Here is a 24,407-nt window from a genome sequence, read left to right on the forward strand (position 1 = left end):
ATCCTGAGAACGGATAGATATTAAAATTCTTAAACGCTATTATTTTTATATTGAAGGGGAGATTTTTATATGTCTATCCGTTCTCAACGTATAAGGGCCGGATTTTTAACACCCTGATAGTTGAAAATAATTTTAGTGTATTACTTACTACTCAAAAAACCCGTACGAATTTAGTTCTTCAGCTTTTTTCTTCTATTTCTATTAATGAAATATTGAGGAGCGTGCACTTAGTGACTCACCTGGTATATACAGATTTTAGATGATCGTAAAAATATTTTCTACATCATTAAATGCAACTACTTTTTCGCACAAATACTGCATCATTTCTATTAATATAATTGAGTAATATAATTAAATAATAACTTTCAAGTTTTTATACACTGGTCAAACATGTAACTACACTACTCACCCTTTATAGAAACTTGGTTAAATTTAAACTCCCACATCCAGGTAAATTTTAATTCGGTTTTACTCCTTTTTGTCACACTTATCACCGTACCTTCCTTAACAACAACAAAGAACTGCTTGTATACATGAAAATAAAAATAACGTAACCTTCCCTCACGTAGGAGACCTAATCCGCGCCATACACCACGGTCAAAGATAAGCCTCGAAAGAAAGTCATTAATTTCCTTGTCTTGCCTTGGTGGTCTGATAAACTGCCTTCCGAGCTCTTAGCCGCTATCATTAATGCCTGCACGGATTTAGACCGAGTTCGTCTTCCGTCTGGTTTATGTCAAAACCATTTTCAGAATCGATATTATATTAGTGAAGTGTCGGTATCATCCGCTTCCGCACAAACGCCGATTATCACCCTGAAACCGTCGCTGCCACTTGACTCTCAAGCTCAAGAACAGTGTCAAAAAACTAATTAACATCAATTCAGCACTTGGGTGCGACATGAAGAAAAAAAGTCTTAAATCAGTAGTGGTCGCGTCTCGCCATCTCGGCGGCTGCGGCCTTCTCACATACTCATGCTGCTTCTTGCATAAAAATGTCAACACGAACCGTCGCTTTTCTTTTACATACATGATGCATGCCTCCTCAGCCTCACCAGTGAAACCGCACATAAGCATACACTTTAGAGTAAGAAATTGGTTCAATCCGTCTGGGAGAAACTATCGATGGCGACGAGTTTTTGCGCAAATTGTTTGTCCTTATAATGTCATAAGGAATGTTCATTTTATAAAGCGGACACTGAAAAATTGGTACTAATTCGAGTACTTTGGGTTAATTTAATTTTTGTTGTTATAAAAATGTTTAACAATGTTAAATGAAATAATTATTCTTATTCTCTAATCAATTATATTCAGAAACTATAAAATTTTCTAACTATTGCGCGAATACCGCGAATCACTGTTTGCACAGGTTTGTTTGTGATTTTCTTCATAGCAGGAGGCTACATTTTTTTAAATTCTCTAACTCATGATGTTGTTCGGCCATCTTTTCTTAACACTGATTTCATATTTACCCATTATCGCTCAAGTGGACGAAGCTCAGGACAGTTGGGTGGTGTATCTTCCTTTTTTAAAAACTGTACATTATTGGCATTAAGAAGCTCCTGAGTGGCACCAGCGTAATGAACCGAAGCCAAATCTGGCCAAAACAATGGAGGGTTATGATGTTTGCAATAAACAGGCGATAATCGCGTTTATTGCAAACTCGCATTCTTTCCTGTAATCATCGCCCGAATTGTTCCAATCGTAAAAAAAACTAAAACTTTTTAGCCCACAAGAACCAATCGGTTGCCACACTAAGACTTTTTTCCCAAACTTTTCAATTTTTTTTGTTTTCATGTCATTGAGGACATTTTCCCCTACGACTGCATTATAAAACTGGGAGCCGGGTAATGTATTGCAGTCCATTTTAACCTTCGTTTCGTTGTCCATCAAAACACAACGATTTTTGTTCCTGACCAAAATTGTTTATAACTTCCTGCTTTTTTTTTGAAACTTTGTGCGCTGCTTTTCGCTTCTTTTTGGGATTTTTTGCTTTAATACGTTCTAATGTTATTCCGAGTCTTTATATTTTGTACAGTACCTACGGTAACACCTTGCTTCTTCGGTATTTCCCACACAGACATACATTTCGTTAATTTTAGCAGTTTAATGATGTTTTCCTCAATATTTTCGTTAAGCGGGCCTTTTCTCGGTCTGGATTTGAGCAAATCTTCTAAAGTATTAAACTCCCCAAACTTTTTGATTATTTGGAACACAGCTGATTTTGAACATTTAGTTATTTTAGGCAGTCCCCCCAATGGAAATTTTTCCTAGCATCACTTTTGCAAAGATAATTTTCTTGCCCCAATGGCGATTCGCTTCATTTTAAAAAGAAATAACGTTATTTTGAAAACAAAAATGGCATTTAATAGATACAACTTAAAGCTTTCATATATAAAAACTAGAATAATTTAGATTAAAAATTAGAAAAGTGGCGTTACTTTAAAGGTGTCCGTTTAATAAAATGAACACTCCTTAATATGAGAAAGATGTAGATACACATAGGGTTGATTACCTATCAAATGACCTCAGGACTACAAAAATAACAGTTGAAGGTAATAAATGTTCATTTGAAAAGTAAAATTTCAGATTTACTCATGTTTGGAAAAAAATAAAGCCAAAAAAGTATTTTGGTAATTGTACAGGGTGATGGTTCCTCGTTTAAATTTTCGTCCACTATTGTGAACTAGAAAACCGTGAATGATACGAATGATGCGTTGTCAATGTAGTCATGAAACGTTCAACAGCTTATTTTGTCAGTAACATCAATATTATGGGTATCACTTTCTAATATATATCTATGAAAACATTTAAATTAGTAGATTTTTAAATATACATAGTTTAACTTAACAAAAATCCGACTGATATACAAAATACATATAACTAATTTTGTGGATACAAGACGGTGGAATAAACGCTTGTTGACTAGTGTCTAACGAAAAGAAAAGAAAACAAATAAATTGTATATGTATGAGTTTGTGAATCTTGTATTTTCCCTGAAGCTACTAACTGAAATATTGTTTCGATAGAGGCACTCAAACATGGAATTCAAATTTTAGATTCCCTATGAATCCTCTGCTTTGTATCACGGATTGACACACCACAGACAGACAGACGGAAACAGGAGCCCTATGTTTTTGTACTCTAGTGGTCATGAAAGGTCGAGAAAAAGTAAAAGTAGACGGACTCGATTACAATACTTCCTTCGTTTACGATTGGGAAGCAAAAAAATACCAAACATAAACGAGCACCAGTCCTTTATTTTTACTTCTCTTGCTGCTTTCATCTTTTCTCAACGTTTCATGACCCCTAGAGTACGAAAAAAGTGATCTCCTGTTTTCGTCTGCATGTCGGTTGTCTATGTGTCTGTGTGTCGTCTCTATCAATTTTTATTAGACAAATCTCCGAAACTGCTAGACCGTTTGTTGTCAAATTTCGTATGTATATTAAGAATATCGTATGCATGGTAGAACGCTAACTAAAATTTGGCCAATCATTACCAGCAACAATTTGATGACGTCATCTCAAAGAATTTTGTTTTAAAATGATATACAACAATATACTCTTACACTTGTGGCGTATGAATCCGTTTTGAATTTTTTTTAAACTTCCAAATTTTCGCAAAAACAATTGCACAGTATTATAAACACTTGACTAACACGGGATATAAGCTTTCCTAGAGCTGTAGCTAATTTAGGAGAAGCCGACCTGCAGTCGTACGCGGCATGCCACAGGTGGCCCTTTCTTTTTTTATTGATCCAGTTAAGAACGAGTTACCCACAATAATCATTATAATAATAATATTCAGAACATTTTGTTCGATTATGAATTAACTAATAATTTAGTACTCTGTTTAAGTTACAAAACAAACTCATTTAAATCCAATAGATTTTTTTGGCTGTATAAACATAAATACTTGAAGTTAAGCATGTTATTATTTCTGAAAAGACATTTTTCCCGATGATCACTGTTTTAAGTATATTGCACACTGTGCGTACCTACATGTACGTATCACGTCGCTTTGGAATTTGCACTCGCTCTATGCAGGAACTGCTGTTATTTTTTTTTTTGGAAGTATAAACATAAACATTCGATGTTAATTGAGAGGATATTTTTCCCTTGGTTATCTGCTTTATACATGTATTTTATATTGTCCGTATTTGGTAGCGCAAATTCTTGGCACACGGGCAGAGGTGGTGTTATTTATTCCATTGGTTTTTACTTTAGGCAGGTTATATCACAACGGGATTTGTTGGACTGCACTTCAATGCAAGAGCTTTTAAAAGTAAGTGTCAACACGAATTAGGACGGGACAAAATCATCTCTGAATACAAGAAATTCTTAAAATGGTTTTAACAAATAATGTTAAAAACTTATAGAGACTTCAAGGTAATTATTTTTTTACTTAGGTATATTTTGTAAGTCTAGATACATTGAAAGTTATTAAAGGCAAGGCCGTTAAATCTAGTTTACCGGACAAGTAAAAAAAATGACAATCTAAACATAAAAAATACACTCTAACATTCTGCTTAGAAATATTTCATGTGTCGTGATAGCTCCCCGAAAGGAAATAACACTGCAAATAAATTATCTCTATTAAAACTTAATTGTTAAAACATTCAATTTTTTTTAAGTAATTTACCATATCATATAATTATTCAATTTAATAACACTATTCATTTTGCAGTGTCAATGTTCATTTATGCAAAATATATTAGCCGAAACACACTATTAACGGATCTTACTGAATCAACAATATTCAAACAGCAATAATTAGTACTTCCTGAACAACTAATTAATTAATAATTTTGCACCAACCGGTAACCGGCAGCCAGCAGCACTAAATACGCGTTATTACTTATTAGTTATTACTGATCATGATTACAGTCCGTGATTTTCAGCACATTTTAGAAGTGTAATTTTAAATATAACCTGTTCACAACTGCGCTATATAAGGCAAGAGCAGTTTTTTTTGTTTATCATCATCTTCTTTTTAGCATTTTAGTGAAATTTTTCATCACGTAGGTATTTTAAAAAATCAATATCTCGGTTACTTATGGAAATTTCGGAACGCCGTTTTCGCCACCGTTTTCAACTTACAGAACTCTAGACACTACCCAAGTAACATTATCGACTTTTTTGTCAGAAACGAGATATACTAAGGGCATGTTTTTTGGACAAAACTGATACTGATTTATAATAAGTCCGTTAATAATGGAAATATTACATAATGAAAACGTATTGAGCACCTCAGAACAGAAAAACGTAGGAATTGGCCTTAATGGGATTGCGCATTCGCATATAAAGACGAAGTGCTTCCAAAAAAATCGTAAGAGGAACCTCTCCGACTTTCAAATCCTAAAAAGAAAATAACTCGTCCTGATGGTTTGACAAATTTACTCAATTGCTCTAGCGGAATTCATCATACAAAATACATTTATATAAGCCACTATATTCCACATGTCAGATTACTGTTGGTAGTGTCATTTATTGAAATTCTTACCGAATTGCATTTTGGATTTTTCATCATTTTTAAATAATTTTTTTCTGTTATTTATAACGCCATAATTCAGAGTCTATTTTAAACTTTATTAAATTGTGAAATATGTATAAGATTACGACGTTCTGAGTAAAAACGATTTACAACTAACGTCTGATAAGCAAAATTCAACTTTGAACAGCAGTAGATGTAGAACAACAAAGATTTTATGATAAATTATACAAGGATTCATGTGCCGACTTCCATGAAATCTCTCGAAAATTAGAACGACTACCGGGGCTCCAGCAATCTCTCGTATAAAAAGAATGTTTAATGGAATTTATATGTCCCCAAGTCAACGTGAGCCCAACCATTGTCTTCTTAATCCTATCTTTGCATTACCTTTGATCTTTTCAAGTTAATTTGCTTCGAGTTTTTTCTAATAACGTCATATAATTTTAACTTTCTTAATTTGAATTACATTCCATTTCTTCCATGACTTTTAACATCCTTCGAGTAATAAAATTTTCAGCGGTCTACAGAGATTACACAAAGTCATAAGTGATAAGCAGAGATAACTATGATCCAGCTCCTTCTCGATCCTAGTGTATAATTTGCATATTTTATACACCACAATAACAAAAAAACAACATAACGTGTTGACCAAAAAATTTTAAATTTGTAATTTACGTCTGCAAGATTAACCGCAAAAATTTGTTGTTTATAAAAAAGGCATTTTAGCTAATTTTATTATCTACTCAACATATGGCCCCAAGTCTAACAACTAACTATATGCCACACCAACGAGTATTCAATCCGATTGGATATAATGCGATCATAATTTGATCTATCCAACTACCGAGATTTACACGTACAAATAGACAAAGCAAAGATGTGAAAAATGCTACCCACCTTTCCTTATTAGAAGTTATTTTAATGTATACTGGTTAGTGCACAATGCCATAATAGTGACCGCGTCTTTTTGCCCTATCCATCACATGCGAGAACTGCCGGCTTTTGATTTTTTCCTTGAAAGACTTGTTCGAAGAACATGAAAAATTGAACATGAGAGTAAATGCTATTAAATAAACAGATCAGCCATTTCATACATTGTCGTTGGTGTGTAACTTCCATCCAATCCAACACATTATTCTTACCGGATGTGTAAGCTCCCACAGGATTTCAAGTCGAGTACGGACAGATGGTGTATAGTAGCATCCAATATGCATCATCATTTGTTTTACGTACAGTTAGAAAAAAGTTATCAGTTAACAACATTACAGTAGTTAATGGAGATGGAAATGTAGCACTGAACCTGATTCACTGTTCTTGAAAAGAAAAATTACTCAAAAATGAACATACATAACGACTTATATATTTTATTTTATTTATTTCAACTTTTGATTATAACTAATAAATTAATACAGAAACAAATAGATACATTTTCTATGAGAACAACCTGAATATACAAAAAAGCTTACTTTATGAACTACATCTCGTCTATTCTATATATATATATGGTTTTCAAAGAAATCAGCCGTCTGTTTACTATTTGTCACCAACTTACAACATATTCTGCAAAATTTCTGGGAATGAAAATCATTAAATAATCCATATAGACTCTGTTTAAATTCACATCAAAAATATCTGTCATCACTTCGTCAGTGCTAGGTATCAATTTCGTGTTCTCAGGTGCACATTTTCTCGCCTTCCATAAAACAAACAGATCAGGGGCGGGTGGTGCCAGGGGGAATAGGGGCACGTATACCAAATGTATCAAAACTTACGTCTAAATATATATTATGTGTTGTGGTAAGGTCTCGATAAAAACGGCGACCCAATCATGAGTCATTCAACGTTTTGTTTACATCGTTGCCATGGAAACCATGCCTCTAGTCGCTGAATTTGGCTGGAATCGGGTCACATTTGAAACAGTGACTGCTAGCAGTAATTCAATTACGGGAGTTCACTTTCATTCTGCGCAAGTGAAATTGTTTGATTTTAAATAAAAATAATGAATTCGGTTGAATATTTAATAAAAAAAATATTCATGACAAAACGAGAGACTTTCGTAGGGATTTTAATAGACATAACAAGTATGATATTTTTGCGCAAGTGCGGTTATAAAAAAAATTATAAATTGTTTTGTTTTGTGTGTCTCCTCAGAAATTACTAGAGTAATGCGTTAAAACCAAAGGTATGCGGGCAAATATTTTTTTACTTTTATTGAATGTATTTTTGTATGTATTTACTTCCGTCACACAATTTCATCTATTAATTGGTAATAACAGGCTGTTTTATATCTTCATATTTAACTCATCAATCAAACTGTGTCCCCCATTTCACAAGCCGCCACTGAAACATATGTCTCTTAACACCTAAAAATCATTTGTTACATGTTTATCGTAAATTTGACAGTGTTATTATAATTTTTACTGCGTCGAGTGTCGCTAGGAGTCATAACACACCTGATAAGCTTCATTTCGCAGCCGGAGGGGAGACGTCTTAGATCCCTGGATAGTCAGCCTTCCAAATTGAATAAAATTGAGCTGATCAGTGAAATTTTCGAGTAAATATTTCTTAGACAAACAAATCTTTGTACATCCGGTTAAGGTCGAAAGAAACTAACATTTCACATAAGGTATTGTCAAAAAGGTGTTTCTTATTTTGTATTCTTTCTCATAAAACACCGCTAATTCAGATTAATTAAATTAAACTACAAAGATTTCGAAATTAATCGATATCCCATTTACATACAAGATCTTTTGCTCTTTCTTTCTTGATATCTCCTTGCACACAAAATAAAAAAACAGATAATGAGTGATTAAAAAGTTAGATTCGAGTTGGCCATGGAAATATTTGCATGCCTTTGATTGCAATGGAAATGTCAAAAATCCAAATTATTCAAATACAAATGAGATTATGCATGACGTTTGTTTGCCGTTTAATCAAAAACATGACAAATATTTCCATAGCCACATCTAATCTAAAAACTTTTTGATCACCCGATACTTAGATTTGTTAACATTCAGTCGTGTATCAACAAGAAAAACAAAAAAAGAAAAACGTGAAACTTAACTTCACACAATGTTTTGGATCGTACCATCTTTCAGTGTGAAATTTAAATATCATTAATATACTTAATATAAAATACAAATATCGAAACAGTACCTATTTTTTCTGCATATTTTTAAAATACTGTTTTGATAGGCGATCATCACAAATATAGTCGTTTTGTGTGCCCATTCACATCACTTTTTTGTACCGAAATGTCAAAATTACTTTTTTGGACTTACTTGTCACATTCTTGGAATTATTAGCCCTACTCCAATATTTCCTCTAGTTTAACGGTCAGAATAAAATGAATTAATAATAAAAAAAATTCAAACAAGAGCAACATCTTATTAAGGGATCCGATACATTAAAAAAAAATTCATGTTATTAGACAGAGCATCCCCTACGGAAGTCCATTCGAACAAATTCAGTTTTTTTAGAAAAAAATATATATGTATATCTAATAGTTATATTGTATCATTTTATGTGGAAAAGAAAAAATGTGGTTAACAAATAGTTTTGTATTGATTAAATTTCTTCCACGCACTAAAATAAGTGAATAAAAATTTCATGTGTTTTTTGTTGCAGTGGAATCGTAAATGAAGATGAGGGGATTCGCTAAATTGTAGCAGACGAAGGAAAAGCCTAAAGGTTAGAATTTTGCATTAATTTTAAATTGCATGTTGTTTTTTTAACATTTTTTTATCTTTTATGAATGCTATTTTGATCGGTAATTCTGTCTTATTTTTGTTTTATCGACATTTTTTTTAAGTCTTTTTGTTAAATATTTTGATTTTAATGTTTTAATTTTTATGCGCTTTTTTCCTTATGTGCGTATGTTCAGGCAATTTTTTCTCTACTGTGGTTTATGAGTCTGCCTTGATTTTTATCACAATTACTTTACAAACATTTTTGTGCGCATAGCTGATATTTGGGTTATGTGCATAACGACTGCTGGTGGACCTGTGAATTTCTTAGAAAACTTGAGCTCTGCTCGCGTTAGTTCGATCCCATTCATGTCGACTTTTTTTTTCTAGTGCACTGAATTTGTTTGAATAATTGTCTTCAGGTGCTATAAAACAACATTAATTAAAAATATTGCAATAAAATTTGAATAGGAGTTCTACAGCGTATTATTGAAAGGTACGTACAAAATAAAATTGGCAATTGGTCTCGAAGTATGGGTGCTAAAAGTCAAAAAAAGTTCAGGTAAAAGTGTTCTCCTTTTTGAGATAAAAATTATTAAAATTTATGTCCAAATTCGTTGTACGCCTCAGACGTCTTAGACTTCGTGAAGAACTGTCAATTTTGTTGTACGTACCTTTCAATAACAACCTGTACATATTTACCAATGTAAATGAAAATAAATTCTCTTAAAACCGAGAAACACGATTCAAACATGACACAGAGTTGTATACTTGTGAATGTACGTTAAAATAAAATAATTAAAAAAATGAATAAACTTAATATTAAAATTCCTACTACATAATTATTGATATTACAAATTTCAATTATTTATCAAGATTTTGAATTACGTTATGAACTTTTCGGGTAAAATTAAAGCACGGCTAAACCTTGTCAATATTTGTAATAAAACAATGCATATTAAAATTGCACACAGAAAGACTGCGGACAGACAGACGAAAACAGGAGATCGACATTTTCGATTTTAGTCGTTTCACGTCAAAAAACATGAAATTAGACGTCTCTTAAAATGACCCTATTACAATATTTCCCTCAGCTTACACTCGATAAGTAACAATATACGACATTACCCTCCTTCTCCATTAATGAAAAAATATTTCCAATATGTTCAATAAAAGGCAGCTACATTAGTCTGTTTTGAAGGGGATCCTTTCGACATGGCACACGACTAGTAACATAAATATCTCTCTTCTTATTCATTCCCGTCACCGCATCATAGGGGACCATCCATAAAAACTACAATCAACAAACTTAGGGTGAGCTTCAATCAAATTTATACAGGGAAACACAAAACAGAAAAAGTCACAACCACACCTACTTTTCCTCTGGCTATTATCACTTGTAATATACTTACAGTATTTTCACATTCTAGCACCTCTTATTTTATTACGTACACGTGTTCTGACGTTAATGCAGTATTATTAATTAACACCTGAACGACAAAGCACGACTTCAGAGGTACACCGGCTAGAGTCGTAAAGTGTGTTCGACTTGACATGCATGTTCCGAGTACCGCAAAGGGCGTAGCTGGAAGACACGATTAGTTCGAACATTGTTTTATACACTTGTTTCTTGTTCCACATGACACGAGCTCAAAGTAAACTTAATTCTAGTGTTTAAACAGATACAGATTTACAGTTAATGTAAATGTGTTGTAGGTGGTAAGGTGACAAGTTTTCTTTCGATATCGAAAAACAAGAGTTCATTCCTGAGATATTCCAACAGCATGGAGGTTTTTACGTGCAAAAAAACAAAAAAATATTTTGTTGTTATAGTATGACAGTACATATTTTACAAATCGTTCTAGTTTTATTGCGTAACACTGCTGACAATAATTATCGTAAAGTGAAAATAATTATTCCTTTAATTATGTTGCGAAGGCCATATGTCTGATAGGACTACAATTCTAAACAACAAACATAAAGACTTAAAGCGGCTTATAGGATGAGACAAGTTGCGTAAATGCTGCAGGAAGAGGGAAGTTTGTGTCGAGAAAAATTAAAAACCTGTTCCACTGCTATGACACTGTTGAATTTGTTGTTTTTCATTTGAAATTAAATCATAATCTAAGCAGACGCCATGAAAATTTGTCTGCGGACGTTTAAAATAAATTTTTGTGACAGTTGTAGATTTTTCCTATTGGTTACGCGACCGTTATTTCTGTAGATACGTAAACTGCTACGTGCCAAAAATAATTCCAAACCGATCTTCACGTAATCAGTCCTGTCATAACACGACTTTCCCGGCGACAAAAATAAAGGTTTGAAGGAAATTTAAACCCAAATTACTAGGTGGTAAAACGCTCTGAAACATAACTAACGTCAAGTTAAATAACCGCTTAAGTATGCAGGTAATAAAAAAATGTGGGAAGCTTTCGGAACACCTACCGCCCCTTTTAACAAACGCATAAAACATTCGGCCACAGCATGTACCAGACATACACCCACTCAATGAACACAATACAGAATTACCTTCAACTTGACCCAAGAAGTCCATTTTTGGGACGTCCAAAACAAACTTCTGCCCACCTACACCATATATTATATAAGAAGGTAGCTCTGTTGCAGAGTTCGTAGTACATATACGTGAGACTTCATACACACTGGTGTGGAGTTAGAGTCGCAGGACAGAACTTGGAAGGAAGACAATGTTACATTATGCCTAATATGGTGCAGGAGGCAGTCGGACTGTTTTATGGAGCTCGGTATTCAATACGGCCTTCTATCTCTACGTGTACGCCGAGTTTTTATTGAAGATATAAATAAACCGTGATGAACTCAGTTCAAGAAAGGGCAATGCTTGATACCGTCGAGGAAATGGCCTGGCGCACACCAGACCTCGAAAAAGAATGCCACGCAAATTTTTTTCAGCTGGAGTGGCCGGGACGAGAACTTTGCTCTACGCAATTATGTGTTGGAGGCACCAAACCGTAACGGATCTTTTTCTACTGAAATAGTCGATGAAAGCAGGGATAGTTTTCGTTTTTGCTGTAAGAAGTGGATAAACGACAAACTTAAAAAGTGTCATCTAGATACTATGTTGTAACAGTTATCAAGACATTGACCTCCGCATAGGTTTAATTTTAAGTAATTATAGTATTTATTTATTACATGTTCACGACTGTGTTCTAGAAGTCTATTTAAATAAATGCCACATACCTTTTTCAAGAGATGATATATGATTTGAAATATTTGCCGCTTTTTGGTATCAGGGTTTTTACTATCGTTGCTTATTTTATGTCATCATCAGTTGTCTTAGTAAAACATTGGCTGCATTCTTTTCTTTCATTTTACTTACAATTTTGTGATTACTGTTTCATTAAATTTATTGCTGTCTAGTTACCATAAACAATGAATAAATTTTTATCCATACAGTACACAATGTATTTCAACATTAACATTGCATTAATATTTTTGTCCAGAAACCTCAAACTCTTCTCTATATTTTTATGCATATGGTTGAAAACAGATATGACATAAGTCACGGACAGTTAGGTATACGAAGCTTATTTCATCGTTACATTAACTTTTCAGTCACACGTGCTTCTCATTAAGTATGTTCCACCTACATCCTGGATCCTTAAAAGAGTCATTTTGTCCAACCTATCTGGGAAATAAGCGTACAGCATCTTCTACCGCTGAGAGCGTAATAAATTTTCATCACTTTCTGTACTTCAAAAACTAATAAAAAAGAATTCTTCTTGAACTAAACCGCTCACGGCATCTTATCGCCTTTCTTGATTTAAAGTTTATAATTTACTGGACATTAACAACCTCAGGGAAATATATAGTGATAGCTTAAGGTTAAAGTGACCGAAGTAAGGTATTGTGAGAGGGATAAAATTTCAGTTCATCCCAATACAAAATTTTGCATAAAATACAAAAATGTGAACTTCGCAACTTTATTTCTTTTACGGATGTTGTAACAAGATGACAGGTTTTTCAATATTTGCACTGATAACTGGAAGGAAACGATTATGTCTATATGTACATAGCAGGGTGGTTTTTAAGTAATAAATACAAGTACAAATATTTAAAAAAAAAGTGCAATCAGAAAAAAGCTGCTTAGTGTAATTAAATAGGGTTTGCAAAACACAATTTCTGGAAAGGTGTTCGTACCGTGCATTTTACGGCTCTAGTGTTAAAAAATTCTTGATAAGTTTCAGTCGCTTAAAACCAGTTGTTGACATAGGTGTGTGGGCACGGGACTAAGTTAAACAAATTGACTTTCAGGCAAATGTTTATGTTTATTATACGACTTCTTCTTATTTCTCGGGTGTAAATTACGAAAGTATAGTAATAGGGCATTTTAGCGTCTAATTTCAGGTTTTCTGGACATTTCACGGTCGTCTGTAGCTGTCTTTATTTATATGTAATCTCTACTATTGGACTAACTGCTGCAGAATTGTGGATGTACTTCAAGGCTGAATGTTAGCCAAAGTTTGTTTGTCTATCCCCGCTAAGAATTTTATGACGTCAACACAAAATTTTGCTACGTATGTTTCCATACTTGTGGTTTATCAATCTGCCCTTATTTGTACCTCACATCTAAATTTTTGTAACAATTTTCAAAATTGTACAAGAAAATTTGAAAAACCGGTGGTTATCATGAACCCAGTAAATCGTTCATCAAAAATTTTCCCCTCCAGAAATTTGATGATAATAAATTCTGTCTAAAATATGCAAAATATCCGTCAATTCTTTTAACTTATCAATACAGTCATCTTGTTAATCTTGCATGTTGAATTTTCAAAAAAAAAAAATATTGTACAATAAATCTTAGAAACCACAACACTCCAAAATTTAGCACAAGTTTTGAGGTTATTACCAGCCTAAAAGATCGCTAAGATATATATGTCCATCCATTCCCAATACAACTTAGATGATGTTGCCCCAAAATTTTTTTAAGTAAACCCTGTTCCTAATATGTCAAACAATATGCGCCTCTATGCGTAATGTTTTAATCCACCCATATCTGGATTTTCTTTCTCTGGTTAAAAAAAATGGTCGGAAGTTGTTTCGACCCTCGCACGTAAAGGACAATGAAACATACTCAATAAAATAAATTGACTGATTCATTAATTTTTTTGAATCACCCTGTATACGCAAATCTAAAAAATATCGAGTGCAATGATAAATCTCAAGTATAGATTCAGCAGACGTCATCAATTTTTTGGAGGGGATAAGCAAATATATTTTGATTAAAAAATTATTGTTTGTCATGACTTTAAAACAACTGCGAGATTTCACAGCATTCGGTTTTGTATCGTCACCACATTATTGGTGGAAATGATCAGACAACTTCTGGTTAGCTTTTTACCATCTACATGATATTCCTGATATAAATACAAAATTTGACAATAATCGGCCCAGTACTTTCGGAGATTATCTGACAGACGGACAAACGTAAAAATAGAGAGACACCCCTGTAGCTCCTGCATCGAGGAAGGCGCATTTCACACAGATATTTCAATATTAAATATATACAAGGTGTTTACTAAACATGCCGCAAAAATTCAGTGGGTTATTGCTTGGTTATTTAAAAAACAAAATGTTGTGCCCGAATGATTTTCGGAAGCACGCTTTATTTCGAAGATATGAGATAATAAAAATTAATAAAAATCACTTCGGTTTTGACTTATACGCCATTTGAAAACATTAGTAAGTATACGAACACTCCTTCAATGGAAAATAAAAAAAAATTGAAAAGTCGCATAATTGGGGGCCGTAATCATTAAAAACCATCCTGATATTTTTGAAAAACTTTGGCAGTCAATGAGGAGAAAAATGGATTCAAGCATTCTAGTTGGTGGTAGTCATTTTCAGCAGTTTTTGTTGATTAAGAATCTGTACAAGTAATATGAATTAATAAAGTTTTATTTTTCGAAAAGCTTTTATCGCACTGGGTCTTCAAATCAAAGCATCTTTGCGAAAATCATTCGAAGACAAAATATTGAAACAACCCAAGGAATTTTTCAGTACATAAGAACATGTTTAACTTCGATTGTTTATGTTAATTTTTGGAATAAGAATGCATGCCATTGATAACGTGTTTAGGTTAGATATCACTGTTCCACCTTCAATTTGATACTGACAGACGTGCACATTTGTTTCTAAACTACCAGCCTACCTAGACTAGAAACTTAAAGAATCGCACGTTACATAGAAAGAATGAAACTATTAAGCACGTACCAAGCTGGCTGACGAGAATAAGTGACAAATAAAAAGCATGTATTTCGAGAAACTGGAATGATTTTGTTTCCTCAAAACAGCTAATTAATTATTTATTAATAATAATTATTATTAATAAGTTACAATGGAGCAAAAATATTCTAAATAATATTTTGCGTTAGTAGCGTGCATAATTCTTATTTTATTATTATTAAATATAGGAGGGTGCAACATCACTGTATTCCCAAATTTTCAAGAAAACGCAGTGAATATTTCTTGATTTGATCAATAAAAAAAACAATGACCCGTAGGTCAATCCAATAAGCGACCTTCGCGTTAGTAATGCAAGTGTTGTTGGGACAGAGCCACGCAGATCACCACACGTCGGTGTTCATACACCGGTATAACACGTGCAATTTGGACTTTTTTCTGCGAAAATTTGGATGCACAAGGCGGACTCATACACCACAAGTGTACTATTTTATAAAATGCGAATAGGAGTTGCTATAGAAAAAATTTGAATTGTTGGTGGGAATGACTAGACAGATTTTAGTTGGCGTTTTACCTTCTACACGACATTTCTAAAACACATAAAATTGGTCCGGAAATTATCTATCTACAAAAAAATTGACACAGACGGTGGACAGACAAACCGACGGAAACGGAAGAATGCTGTTACAATATTTCGTTAGCTTAGGCTTGGGACATAAAAAACCTGAAAGCGAGGAATGTACTCTCTAAATCTTAGGCCAATGTTTCCTCAATATTTTTCTGCTCGCAAACTAGTATGGTATTAATCTCAATGTGTGTAATTTTTACTTCAATCATCTTGTGTCATGCTACTGGTTCCTTACCTTATATTCCATAGAAGAAAATATACTAACAACGGGAAACGAGAAAAATGGTTAAAATTCCACCGGGTACTTAAAAACGATTTTTATTGATCGCACGTCACTCCGATATTAAAATCAAACGCAACTGATTTATACATGGCACTTAATGCAAGCAATTTGCTTTGTTAAACATCTATTATTTGTTCTGCATCTAGCTCGGACTGTATGCTCATAGGACAGCTAATTATTTACTCATATTTTACTTTACACACAATACTTTCTCTTCATATTCTTGTTTATCTAACATATTCTAGCCCTACCACAAAAATTATGTTACATCTCGAGTGCGGTAACCTTTATTACCAATCCAGCGATAATTCTGACGATGAACAAGTTAAAATGTTGTGTCGACGAACACCCTGTATATCTTAAATAATACCATATGATCGGAGAAAGTCCTCTAGCAACCTTCGACATTTAATGTTAACTGTAATGAATGACGACATTATTGTTTAAAATTTCACCGTTTACTAGACGACTTTTTCGTTCATATATGTGTAAATAGAAATGTGATTGTTTTATTATATCATTTCAATTATGTTTAAATCATTTTGTTTTGATGCCACCATTTGATAACCTTAAGAAAGTTGATTACTTAAATCAAATTTTCATTCATAAATATTACTTCGTACCGCACACACGAGGAAACTTAATTTGAGTCGTGAAATATTTGTACCTTGTCATTGCACTGAACGTGACTTGGTTGTTTTGACATATTTTAAATTAATTCCTGTTGTGTATTTCTGTTATTTTCGTCATTTCAATGACATCTTTGAAATGTGCTACGACACAAAACGGTAAATAACAGGAGCTCATTTAAGGGTACTTAATACACGCAATAAACCCTATAAAATGCTCCATTTTGCCAAAATGTTGCGCGAGTATTTTCTTTTTTCTAAATAATATTAATTTTAAATCAAAAGAATTTTCATACTAACGTCACCATATCATTGCGTAAACATATAGCAAGTGTTTTCAATTTTTCACAACTTTTATACATTCATTCAGTCGCACAGCTGTCTGCAACCATAACAGAGACGTTTTTGTAACTAATTAATAGTTTTTCCTTGGTATGTCTAGCGATGATGTCAAAGAAACCTAATGATCATGATTATCAACCTTTCAGCAATAACTATATAACATATAATTGTACATCCGTTTGATAGCGAGAAGCAAGGTACCGTAAATCGATTAGAAACTGTAACACTACCACCACGACTATCCTGTACATCTTACACATGTTTGTATCGGAAAAAATAAATGACAACCTCTGGAATACCTGAAAAACTGAAACATCTCGGCGTAGCCGGTTGGTTATTATTAGATCCTCGTTCCTCATTCTTGTCCCCGCCAGCGTCAATACGAGACTTCTCGATATTATCTTTACTCAGCTGTTGAACATTCAGATGAACTGTTTACTTTCCAAAGGGTAACCAAGTTCAAGAGCACAGTTAAGAACAAGTGCCTTCAGGAATCCATCCAGACGAGAAAAATTTCAATCATCATTTACAATTCCAATAAAAATACTACGGATCTATTCCAGGAACGAGTGACTGCTTTACTAAGATACAAATTTAGACGAGTTCGCGTTTGTTTATCTTTGCGTTGGTATATTTTTCCTTGATTTGATTGCACTAGTGACATGCATTATGTGATAATTTCCTTTCTTTGATAATAAATTCACCGTAAATATTAACACATTTTGTTAGCGTCGCCTAAAAATAACGGTGTTGTTAAATGGTAAAAAGAAACTGCTAAACGTTGTCAAAATTCTATCTTGTTTCAATCAATTCGTTTCACATTACTTAGTCGGATGCGTTCAAGCAAGAAGTCTTTTCTTCATACTAAACTCCATAACAGAAATCTAACACCTGAAGCGCTTTCTAAAACGGTTCTCACATATCCCTGCACCCTATTTTTAATTCGTCTTTCCTTCCGACGTGATGCAAGCTACGATACAGTAATTTGAAAAAAACGGGTCTAGACCAGACATAATTTGAGCGTGCTTCTACGATGAATTACTATGGCTTCGATAGGATATCATCATCAGTGTTATTATCACATTCAACAGGGAAGTCTACAACCAGTTATTGAGTTATTTGTGTTTTCTCTGTGATGTGAAGACTTTAATTGCGATTTAAACACATAGAGCGGACTTCAATAAATCATGACACGAAAAAAGTTTCAGAATTGATGGCGAGTGAAAAGTGCAGAAGACTGCAAAATAGTTCAGCAGGACATTACACCAATGATTAAACTCGGGCTATTCTCGTTCGTAAAATTTGTAAGCGTTGTTTTACGAACGCACAAAATTAGGAACAAGATTGAGAAAATGAATTTCCGAGTATTGACCTCGCTTTACGTTCGCTGTTGAGAAAATGCAAATGGAGAGTTGAACGGATCGCCAAACCCCATTAATTTTAGTAAAATGAGCTTTCAATAACGGGCCACTGTAAAAGCTCTAATCAAACCTTTTAAACGAAATTAGTTTTTTTACTGTCTCGAATAATCTCGCTTTATTCGTTTAATTCTGAGCATTGTCTGGCGCTACAATGTACGAACAAAAAATAAAATAGTCTTTCTTATAGGATCACTTTAATTTTAAAAACACACACTTCCAGTTATTTTTTACGACTGATTTCCTACGTAGTAAAATTTGTAGTTTATGATAGTTTTGCAAAACAAATGTATTGTTTCTTGTACAGTGCGCTTACAAAAAAAAATGGAATCAATTTTACCTCTAAAATTTTCCATATAGAATTTTTTTAACCAGTTTATACACACTTTGTTTCGAAAAGCTCAATCAAATTGACAACCATTCCTGAAATAAAAATAAAAAAACACGATTCACTTAGCAAACTTTTGAGGTTAGGTCATTGAAATTTTGATTTTTTTTTTTTGCCAAAAGTCTACACATATTGTCAATCTGAATACATTTAGAAACCACAAGTGAAGACGCAGAATATTTGCCACAATCTGAAACAATGTATCAAGTAAAATTTTGAGATGACCAAGTTTTTGGCGGAGATAAACACTAAAATTTTAATGACTGAATTAAAATGTTTACAACAACCTCAAAGTCATTTTTATGTTGTCTAAGATACAATATATAATTGTCTTGTACAATTCTGCACTTTTCACTAGTATAAAAGTATACTATTTTATAAAATGTAATCGGATTTACCCACCAAAATTTTGACTTAAGCTGTCTCCATATTAGCTTAAGGAACTACGTGTCGGCGGGACAAAGAATTATTATTCATTATTATGAATAATGTTTTTTCTTATTAAATTGCATATATCTATCTGGAACGCTTCATTGCAAGCAAAGAAATAAATATACGTATGTAATATGTATTAATGTTTGATTTTTTCGCACATAATCTAACGGCTTTATGAAATTTATGCATTAGATTACGGTACCATTACAATACACTAAACAACCAATTTATTGTTCGCTGGCACGAAACTCGATGCCGATTCCTTTGTCGGAATAACTAGGCAAATATTACTGTAAAAAGTTCTAAATATTTAACCATAACAATAATGAAGTAATTACCATAGCTAAATAGAAAAGGTTTAACAAGCATCAACACCAATTACCAACTGTAATTATTTTCCCCCTGAAGTCCTACTTCAAACACTTATCAAATTTTACATATGTATATATACCTACCCCACTCTCAAGAGCTAACATTTAGCCAATTCAATGGATAACTGCTAATTGAATTATACACAGACTATGAATTTCTGATTTACTGACCCAATTACATTTTTGGCATACAATCAAGGCACATTTGTAATTTAAGAAATTCAATAGCTTTTATTTGTATTAAGCATTGTAAGTTTATTAATTCACTTTCCTTTGTTTACGTCAAATTGATGTGTCTATTGTAATGGTTAAAATTGTTAATTTATTGTACAAATATAGAGGGTGAGTCACTCCTCGATACCTCATTAATTATTAGAAATAGAAAACAGACAAAAACTAAAGTTGTACGGTTCATTGACAACCGCACACTAAAATTATTTTGAACTGTACAAAGTGTTTTGTTTTTAATTTTTTTCTAATGGAAAACCCTATATATTTTTACGTGTTATAACCTCTTTTTTGGCTTTATAACCCCAGATTAATTTTGAAATTCCGTTTTCTTGAAATTTTTTTGCAATGGAATGGTTTTACAAAAAATCGCAAGAGAGTTATTTTAAAGTCAAAATGATCAAAGGTTATTTCGACAGAACTTCCCTTGCCCCTGGAGTGCAACCCAACAAGTCCCGCTGCTTTGAAAAATTATAAAATCTTTTCGTTTCCTGTTAATCTCTATAAATAAAAACTAGTGGCGTAAATAACATTCCAGCAGCTTTTATGACCTGAATTTTTCAATTCATTAATTTTTCTTTTTTTTTCTCCAGTTTCTCAGTTTGCAATTTTTCGAGTTTTCAGGTTTGAATTTTTCAGTTTTTCAATTGTTGAGCTTTTGAATTTTTCAGTTTTTAGATTTTGCAATTTTTCGATTTGAGATTATATTTTGACGATTTTTTCTTAACGTACGAAGTCTTTATTTCCCAACAAGAAACTGAAAACATGTTTTTAACTATCCTGTTTTTGAAAGAAAACTTTATTTATTAAAAAAAAAAGATAAATAAATAAAGATTAAACCCCACCCACCCGCCCCGATATCAGTTGTGATGAGTTTTTCATTCCTAATCAGACCAAGAAGCGAAGTTTAATTGTAACATCAAAATTTTTCTAGAAAATTCTACCCTTTTAAAAACATATTTCATATGGTAATTTTTTATAGAGAAATAAGGATTTTGCAACTAAACTCCACCCTCCCGCCCACGATGAATAAAAAAATTCGTCACAATTGAGAAGGGGTGGGTGGGCGGGGCTTATATTTTGTTCATTCTTTCTTAACGTACGAAGTCTTTTTTTCCACAAGAAACTCAAATCATGTTTAACTATCAAATCAAGGTAAGGGCTTTGTTATGTAATCGAATCTTACTATACAGAATGTTTATAAAGAAATGTAAATATGTAATTACAAATTTCAAAAAAAGCACCCTGTATTTTATTGCTGCATCTTATTCTGTTTTTAGTTGACTTTCGATTTTGTTAACTATTTTCTATATAAAAAAAAAATAAGAAAAATGGAATAACATGGCAACGTCGCATTGGAATTTCAAAAATAAACTATGGTTATAAATTGTAGGAAGTACTAATGAGACATACAAAAATATATACTACTAGTATTACTATTACTATATAAGGTGCTATATTTAAAAAAAAAATTATAAACATCAAAAAAAAAAATTAAAATGGTTAAAGTTATTTCGAGAGAACTTCCTTGAAAAATTATGCTCCTACAAATTTTTCGCGATTTTTGTTTTCTGATAACCTCTATTAAGTAAAAATCAGTGACGTAAATAATATTCCCGCAGCTTTTTTTAGACTTGAATTTTTCAATTCTTTCATTTTTCTTTTTTTTCTCCAGTTTTTGAATTTGCAATGTTTCGAGTTTTCAAGTCAAATTTTTTAGTTTTTCAATTTTTAAACTTTTCAGTTTTTAGATTTTGCGAATTTTCAATGGGTTTGAGTTTTCAATTTGTAATTTTTAAATTTTTCGGCTTATAATTTTTCGTTTCGATTTTTATTATCTTCATTTTTTGAATTATTCGATTTTTCAATGTTTCTATTTTTTATTTCCTTTACTTTTTCAATTATTTGATTTTTCAACGTTTCGATTTGCGTCTTTTCAATTTTTCATTGTGTTTCTTCAATTTTTAGATTTTGCAATTTCTCGACTTCAAATTTCTCGAGTTTTCAATTTTTCGATTCTTCAATTTGTCATTTCTTTAAATTTTCAATTTTTCGTTTCGGTTTTAATTTTGTTTATTTTCGATTTTTCAATGTACCGCTTTTATAATTTTTTGTTTTTTCGGATTCAATTTTTTCAAAAAAACCAAAAATCGTGACATCAAAAAACTAGTTGAAGGTGAATAAATCCAGATTTTTCGAACTATATGCTTTGTAATGAATGTTGAAGTAAATAACGTCAAGAAGCGTGACACGCGTTTGTTTCATGTGAGTTTTTCCATTACAAAATTTTGTGATGACGTCATCAACATTTGTGCAAGGACACGTATATCAATTCGGATAGCTGATAACAGTACTGTATTAAAAGGAGTGAGTCGTTCTTGATTTTAATTAATATAATAAACTGCCTCATTTATCAATTTTTTTTTAATCAGCCTAGATAAGTGCACTGATAAACCACAATTATAGAATCAGTAATAATATTTTGCATACCTCAGAGAGGATTACGATAACCTTAAAACGTTTGCAAGTTTTCAAAACATTCGGTTTTGTAATTTCCAAGTTAAACTATAAAGTTGTTATATAATTTTGATAATGTATCACTTCGATCGAGAAACAAAATCGCACCCCTGGGCACAGAGACCGAATCATGGCTGATTTAGATGTTTTGTTTACATCGTTGCCATGAAAACCACACGTCGTAGTCGTCTGATAGAAATGGACTGGGGTCTCCTTCCGACCGTGCTCGGGAAGATTGAGTTACTATCGCGGGTTTTAATTTTCATTCTACGCGAACACGTATGATAAATATTCTTGGATAATCTTCTCGACTTCTCGGTAATACAGACATTCGGAAACAACTACAGACCGCTTATATTAATAATATTCGGGCACATAAACGCAAGGGTCGACAAAAATCGCCATATATTACGCCGGTTGATAATGTGCATAAAATTTTGTGGAGTGTTTGAACTTACTTTACGTGGACATGACGAAAGGAGGGAATCACAAAATTCAGTTATATTTCGAGGTCTGATTGATTTTACGGCTGAATTGGACTCTGCTTTATCAAATCATTTGAAAGACGCAACGGTTTTTAAAGGAACGCCTAAAACTGTTCAAAATGAACTTTTAGATGCCATGAACGTAAAATTTTAACCGAAGGCAAAAAGGTATGTGGAGAAATCCTTTTTTACTTTTATTGGATGTATTTTTGTATTTATTTCCGTCACACAATTTCGTCTATTAATGGGTAATAACAACCTGTTCTATATCTTTATATTTAACTCATCAATCAAATTGTGTCCCCCCATTTCAAAAGATCACGAGCCGCCATTGATTAAATTTCTCTCTAATAAAAATCCTGTAATTTTTTGTTCTACCTCTTAAGTTATTATTTTAAATATTAACACAGTGTTTACAAAGAAATTTACATTTATTACAAACTTCAAAAATCGATATTTGAGTTTTTTAAATGATGCATCTTGTATTTTATTGATGCATCTTATTCCACTTTTTGTTGTCTTTCTCTTTTGATATGTATTTTCTGTATTTAAAGTTGATAGATATTATTGGCGTCAATATTAATTATACTGAAATATCGAGGACTGCGCTCTGAGAGATTCACCCTGTAATAGTCACATTAAACTTTTGCCGTGGCTAAAAAAAATACAAAAAAACCCAAAATTGAAAATTTTCTCATAAAAATAGATACATAATTCTCTGGACAGATCACATTAACATAATTGAATGAATCATTTAATATCGTTTCGTCGTGTCTTGGAATTCTAGCACGAAAATCTGCTAAAACAATACGTTGAACACGATTTAACCTGATAAAAGAAACGTACTCACCATCAGAAATTCTTAAACAAAACTGCTAATACAGAGCAAATTTGTAATCCTCCAACACTTTGGATCGCACAAAACAAAGACACCCGCGAACTTGAGCAAACCGCAACAAACCATTAGCAGAAAAATGACTTTCGCAACAACACAAAGTATATGGACCAAGAGAACTTTGAAAATACCACACAGCAACCTACGAGCACAAGTTCTTAAAACGTACCTGTCTCACTGTAAGTAATGTCCTGCCCACACTAACAATAGCACATGCCGTTCTTTATGCATTTACCCCACTTATGGATAAGAGTAACGGCGTTAAAATTGGAACAAAATGTCCAACTCTTCGTAATAATGTTATATAATATGACAGAAGATGCCGAAGTGATGAAATTCGTGAGATAATCCGCGTTTTCGAGTGGTTTTAATTGATTTTTTTTAACATGT

General features: G+C 32.7%; 1 protein-coding gene across 3 annotated transcripts in view; it reads right to left on the bottom strand.

The window, feature by feature from the left end:
• The window catches only part of LOC135128111 (uncharacterized), a 101,758-nt gene that overhangs the window by 68,339 nt on the left and 9,012 nt on the right, over positions 1–24,407 (bottom strand). The window contains exon 1 of one of the 3 annotated variants that reach the window (XM_064054963.1): positions 6,391–6,409. The exons of the other annotated variants lie outside the window; for them this stretch is intronic. The gene's annotated coding sequence lies outside the window, so the exon portion shown is untranslated. Of the gene's footprint in view, positions 1–6,390; positions 6,410–24,407 lie in introns of those variants that run through there. 3 annotated transcript variants of the gene reach the window in all.

This window comes from Zophobas morio, unplaced genomic scaffold, assembly GCF_036711695.1.
Source record: "Zophobas morio isolate AGI-343-1 ecotype UQ-CSIRO unplaced genomic scaffold, CSIRO_AGI_Zmor_V1 ptg000012l, whole genome shotgun sequence".
In the NCBI taxonomy this organism is placed as follows: domain Eukaryota; kingdom Metazoa; phylum Arthropoda; class Insecta; order Coleoptera; family Tenebrionidae; genus Zophobas; species Zophobas morio.